A 6,646-nucleotide genomic window follows, 5' to 3' on the forward strand; every position below is an offset into this window, starting at 1 on the left:
TTTATTTTCCTCAAGAATAAACTATTGCCATCTAGTTTGGGCGTCCACTAGTCAAGAAAACATACAAAAAATGTATTCTCTACAAAAAAGGTTTCTACGTGCCGTGGAGAAAGTGCCTTCACATTATCACACCTACCCGTTGTTTGAAAAGTACAATGCAATGCCTTTTGAGAAGATCTGCAACTTAAAATTAACGAAAGCCTATAAACAAGATATAAAAAGAAAACATGTTTTCTTGACTGAACTTGCCAACCTTAAAAGAAAATCTCAGCCTTATAAAAGGCGAAACTACGGAATTCGGAACGTTAAAACTTCTAGAACAACATATGGGCGACATATTTTAGGAAACAGTCTTCCGAGGCTACTAAATGCTTTAAATGAACTAATATTGAGCTGGAAAGCAACTCTTTCAACGCAATACGTACCTTTCTTGCAAATAATTACATTGACACAATATAATAGCTCGCGCATGCCTATGAGTGTCAGTTATAGTGAATATGTCTGTGTACGCTAGGCATGGCGATTTATAACCGCCTCACATTTCCTTTCGGTCATGTATTGAACGATTTGTGTAATTATATATGTATAGTGTACCCTATATAAATTATAGAGTGATGTAAATCTGTATGTACAGCCGGTAAAAGGCTTGTCTATAACACAGCTTTCGTACTCTCAGCCCTGTCCTGCCCAGCCGGAGCGGGATTTGAATAAAACTACTGCGGAATTCTGAAGTCTTAGCCCTTCGCTTTTGCCTCCGACATGTTTGGAACGAGTATGTTTCGGCAGTTTTCGGATTTGGCTGGTTGAAGTTGAAATCGCTGTTATAGACAAGCATTTTACCGACTGTACGTATTATGAAGGTAATCTATATGTACTGAGTGATCTAGTGCATCCGTCGGTGTACATTTTCTTTTGTGTATGGTTTGTACGCAAGGCATGACTATTTGTAGTGGGCTCACATTTTTCTTCGGGTCCTGTATTGAGTGATTTATCTGTTCAGTGCATATTTTTTTTATTTTTTTTTATTTTCCTTCTCTTGTTGTTGTTATTGTTGTTGTTGTTGTCTGTTTTTTTTTTTTACATTCTTCCAATGGCGCAAGGGATGCCATGTTTCTACGCGGCTTATTATTTTTTTTTATGTACTGTAGAACCCTGTTGTACACTGGTGCCAAAACGGGGGCCCGCAGCTCCGTCAAGCTGTCCTTGAGATGGCTTTATCTGCCGGCCTCCGGCATTGTGTACTATGTACATGATGTCAATAAAGTTCATCATTGTTCATATTAAGAAGAAGAAAAAGAAGAAGAAGAAGAAGAAGAAGAAGGAGGAGGAGGAGGAGGAGGAAGAGGAGGAGTAATAGTAGTATTAGTAGTAGCAGCAACAGCAGCAGTAAAAGTAGTAGTAGTAGTAGTAGTAGTATTAGTAGTAGTAGTAGTAGCAGCAGCTGCAGCTGCAGTAGCAGCAGAAGTAGTAGTAGTAGTAGTAGTAGTAGTAGTAGTAGTAGCAGCAGCTGCTGCTGCAGCAGCAGTAGCAGCAGAAGTAGTAGTAGTAGTACTAGTAGCAGAAATAGTAGTAGTAGTAGTAGTAGTAGTAGTAGTAGTAGTAGTAGTAGTAGTAGTAGTAGGGGTGGGAACACTTTCAGTGGGGAGCAGGAGGATCCGTAGTCCAATTAGGGGATATTAGGACCGGGGGTGAGGATTCATACAGACAAAACAATACGAGGTGCTACCTTGAATTTGCCTCTTTTAACTAATGGTTCAGCCGTTATGACAGTTACCACTTGTAACAGAAAAAAAAAAGTGTTTTGTGCCTAATAAGCTTTTTGTGCCTGCCCTGGGCAGCGCTAGTATTGGGCCGGGAGTGTGAAACATGGGTATATTGGTCTTTTTTGGTAAGATGACATGTCATCACCCCGATACAAAGGGGAGACCAATAGAAATCATCATCATCATCATCATCAACATAGTGAAGGGTACACATCTAGAATTCGCAGTACCCGTGGAAGAAGGCCGCTTTTAACGAAAAGGAGGAACCGATGGGCATGGAAAAGGGGTCCCTAAAGCTCACTAGTTTTTTTTTTATTTAGTGACACTGGCCCTGGGGAATCCCTTGGAGGTACTTTTTCTTCCATTGTGCATTCACAGCCATTTCTGTCATGTAACGGGTTAGGCCAGGTCAACGTATCTTGCAACCTTGGGCCAGTTAACATCCTCTTCCTTGCCCCTTTCCGCCTGCCAGTAGGGGCCAACTATCTTCTCTCGCTCTCTCTTTCTCTCTCTCTTTCACTTCGGGTCAGCTGAAAGAAATGAGAGAGAGAGAAATAGATAGAGATAGATAGATAGAGAGAGAGAGAGAGAGAGAGAGAGAGAGAGAGAGAGAGAGAGAGAGAGAGAGAGAGAGAGAGAGAGAGAGAGAGAGAGAGAGAAATTTTAATTTTATTCGTCGAGCAGAGGCTGATGTTATTGGCCTCTTCCCGTGACCCGTGAAAGGCATCCCTAGACCATGATTCCTTGATTTTGACTGGCTGTCCTTGATCAGGTCACCAGTTTGAGCTAGGTATGCGGGTATGGGCCGGCTAGGGAAGCCCTCCACTCTCGAAGGTGGGGTCGGGAAGTGGGGGAAAATCTGTAGTACGTTGGCACTCCCATGCTATATGGTATAGGGTGCCAGGCTGGGGACAGTAAGCGCAGAAGGAAGGTTGTTGGGTGGGGAAGATGAAATGGAGGCGGGTGGGATGGGGGTACGTATTTGTCTGGAGCTGCCGTGCCAAGTTGTAACTCCCTCTCGCGAAGGCTGCGGTGAGTTTGACTGTAATGGGCAAGAAAGAATTTCTGTGTAGCCACTCAGTGAATGAGGTTGATCTACGGGGGGGGAAAGATCGGCGCCACTATCGACAAAGGCTCATTGTATCAAATTGCGAGCCGCGGCGTGAGCCGCTTCATTGCCGGATATGGCGGCTTGTCCAGGCGCCCAGACGATGCGATGTCAGGGGTCGTCGAGCAGTTTTTGAGTAGGAGTAGGGCTGATAAAGAGATGCGTCCAATCTAGTAGTTTGGGCAGGGTATCTGCGAAAGACCCGAAGGAGCACACTTGGGCCTACAGCAGTGGAGTAGAGGGCGGCAGCTTTTGTCGATCATTAGTAAATTCAAGATTGTCGTAATTAAAGTATATTTTCGGGAGAAGGCTCAAAGGGAAGTTCACGACGCAAGTTTTCGCGGCCCCTCTGAATAGCCTGATAATGCCAGATAACTCGGGGCAAGTTGGATAGTAGCTGATGGTGGCAAAATGAACAGAATAGGGGTCCTGGTTGGGCACCAGCACCCCTCTAAGCAGGTGGGAAGGGAATAAAGTTCCTCTGCCCCGCGCTAGGCGCTGCTCGTCGAGATGCACTCCTTATCAAACGAAGAGTACAGACATTTGAAGTACGGCTGGAATGTTCGTCTTTGTGGTTAGCGGCAATGCGAAGTGATCTTCACCGAGCTGCGCTCCAAGCGTGCGGCCTGGCTGTGCACTGCTTTTTCCGCCGAGGCTAAATGTATATTTGTTTAGAACAGGGCTTTCCCCTACAAAACTGTGTGTGTGGTGCCAGATCCCGGAATCAATCGAGCATTTCTTTTTTCTGAACTGCCGCCGCTTCTCGGCAGCTAGACAACTGCTTTTAAAGGGACACTGAAGTGAATTTGTCAAACTCCCGTTTTTGCTTGCACTGCGTAGACTGGCTCAAATTAGCACACTTTTCATCGTTTATCCGGTTGACAAATCCGTAATTATTTTACAAAGTGCGAAAGAAGAAAAACTACCATGCGCGGTTTGCGGCGGCCGCACCAACTAAGGCTGTGACGTTGGGAGGAGGGGCGCCGTGATTGGACGATGCCCAAGGTTAGCAATCAAACAAGTTTCAGTTTCGGTTTCGGTTCTGTAAAACATAACCAATGGCGTTGCTGGATGGGCATTCTCAATATCTCAGTAATCATCGTACCGCGCTTCTGCCATGTTGTCGGCTGTAAAATGCACAAGATAAGCCTCCCAGGATGGCTTGTAGTCGTAGCATTCACTAGCCGAGACCTACGCAGTGCATGAACGGTACCCGCAGACGCCCAAATGTCATGCGCTTTTCCCCCATATTTGGAGCTTGCCTCCCTCATGCCTGTATCGTAAAAAGCGTGTTCGTACCAGGCCAAGGGTCTGTTCATTCTGGCCTGTGCCCACTGCGGGCAAGCAGTCGGTGCTTATGGCAACAGCACACCAACGAGAACTCGCTAGCGCGCCAGTGCCAGCCTGCGCGCGTTTTGTGAACTAGTTCGTGTAGCCATGAACGCTGCGGCCCAAAAAAAGGTGAACTCAATATAGAAAACATCGGCGGAAAACCAGAAAGTTAAGTTGCAAAAAAAAAAAATGCACGTACCCGCGGGGATTCGAACTCGCGACTTGCAAAACACTTGCGGTAACATACCTAACGCCCTAGACCACTGAGCCATAAAGCGGGATGCGACGGCCTTGCTAATATAGGGTATATATTGTACAACCGGATTACACTTTTATTTAGTTTTGGCATTTCAAGCAGCGTAGGTGACTATTTTTTGTACTACGCTCGTGCAGTATAAGCGTCGCCCGAGTTTCCACAGTAGCTCACGTCTAGCAATTGCATTTCGTAGACGTAAAAGCGTTCGCAGATGCGTAGTCGTGCTGCTGACCGCTGTGCACTCTTGCTCCGTGCCGCTGTGCTTGTTCGCCCGGCGCAAAAAAGTGCTTCCCGCGCCCTAGTTTTACGCTGTACGGTAAAAATATCAGTTGATTTTATTTACTTAGTACCTATATTGACTTCGCTGACTCTTCTCCCACCTTCAAGAGGCCTTATATTTTCCTACTGGCGTACCAGTCAGCGAAGCGTCGCATGTGGGCTTGTGCAGGGCTTGTGTGGAGCGACCTTGACTTGGAGCTAGATACAGTGTACAAACAAACCAAGTAAAGAAAGGCACATTCTTCCATTCACAAACGTGTCCTGGCTTCGTTTCAACTAAGCGAACGAATTGCGACGACCCGTCGGCGGCCGGCAGACGAAACGCTGGGCCGACTGACTATGTCTGAAGGCCGGGGAGCCGTGCAGTAGCGCAGCCAGCCAATTGCCAGCTCATCCCCTCCTGACGTCACACGAAAACGCCACAGAAAATGGGCGAGCGTAAAGAGAGGAGGACAGCATTTTCGAATTAGTTTTTCTACTAAATAAAATCGCGTAAACGCGCCTAGAGTGGTCGAAACATGGCCTGGGGACTCCGGACTACAATTTGCGCTAGTAATCCCGCAATGTTTACATATCACTTCAGTGTCCCTTTAAAGGAGGCGAATGAGCGTATGGGCTGACCCTTTCGGTACGCACATTTGGCGCACGCAAAACGTCGTGTACACACACACACACACACACACACACACACACACACACACACACACACACACACACACACACACACACGGAATAAATTTTGGTGATTAATGTGAGAGGCATTTGCTCTGCCGTGGGCGTAGATAGGCTGGTGATGAGGTAAAGTCAGTGATTTAGCCCTGGCCAATCCCCCTTGTGGGTACGAGAGAAAAGCATCAAGGGCACCATCGTCATCGTCGACGTCGTCTCACGCCGTGTTCCTGACGCTATGCGCGTTGCTTCGGCTGGCCATTTAGTCCAACAAGGAGCCTCCTCGATTATCAGTCCCGGATCGTCCGCGAACTGCCCGAGACGCGATCCGGCGCCCGATTTCGTCATGTAGCCCTATGGGACTTCCGGTCCGAGGGCAGCCCTCGGACTGCCCGCGCACCGTCCAGGACTGGTCAATCTAGGATGTTTATGGTGTCAGGAGCGGGATGCGCTGCTGGCTGCTGCTCTGTGCCGGAACGACATATAAGCGCAACCAACCGACCATCGTCCTGAAACCGCATCTGGGGCGGTATTCTCGAGTTTTGTCCCTTCTGCGCCCCTTTCAAAGGTGTCCCTTTTGGCGAGCCCTGATTGGCTAAAAGCAAACAACCGGAAGTGACGTAACGCAAGCGGAACAAACCTACTGCCAACTGCTTAACCGGAAGTACGTCACGATGAAAGGGACGCAAAAGGGACGTTTCCAAAAGGGACAGTTACGAGAATACCGCCCCTGGACGTCTACCTGATAGTTCAGCCGCGTCTGCCTCGTCTACGGGCCTTTCCGTCTGCCTTCGACGTTTGCGAGCGACTCACTCAAGAACAGCAGCGCATCCTCGTTCCAGACAGCAGCGCTTGACCCGTTCACCTTCCCCTCACCGTCAGACTGGCCCCGGTGGAAGGTACCTTGGCTCAACGATCGACCGGAAGAATGCCATGTTGGCGCGCTGTTCTATATTACAGGAGCCCAGGCATAAGACATCGTCAGTACCTTCAAGCTGACCACTCACGAGCAGAAAAGCTTCGGCGCAGTGCTCAAGGGTTTCAACGATTACTTCGAACTCCGGGGAAACGTCATCTATGAACAGTCAAAATTCAATACTTGATCCCACATAGATAAGATTTCGCAGAAGCCTTGCACAGGCAAAAGACACTCGCAACACCAGCAATCGCAACTCGCGAACACAGTTGATTCGTGACCAGCTAGTGGTGGCGCTCAACATCCACGAGCAGTGGCAGATT

This window comes from Haemaphysalis longicornis, unplaced genomic scaffold (assembly GCF_048455015.1).
Source record: "Haemaphysalis longicornis isolate Haplotype H1 unplaced genomic scaffold, Haemaphysalis longicornis Haplotype H1 scaffold_12, whole genome shotgun sequence".
Classification (NCBI taxonomy): Eukaryota; Metazoa; Arthropoda; class Arachnida; order Ixodida; family Ixodidae; genus Haemaphysalis; species Haemaphysalis longicornis.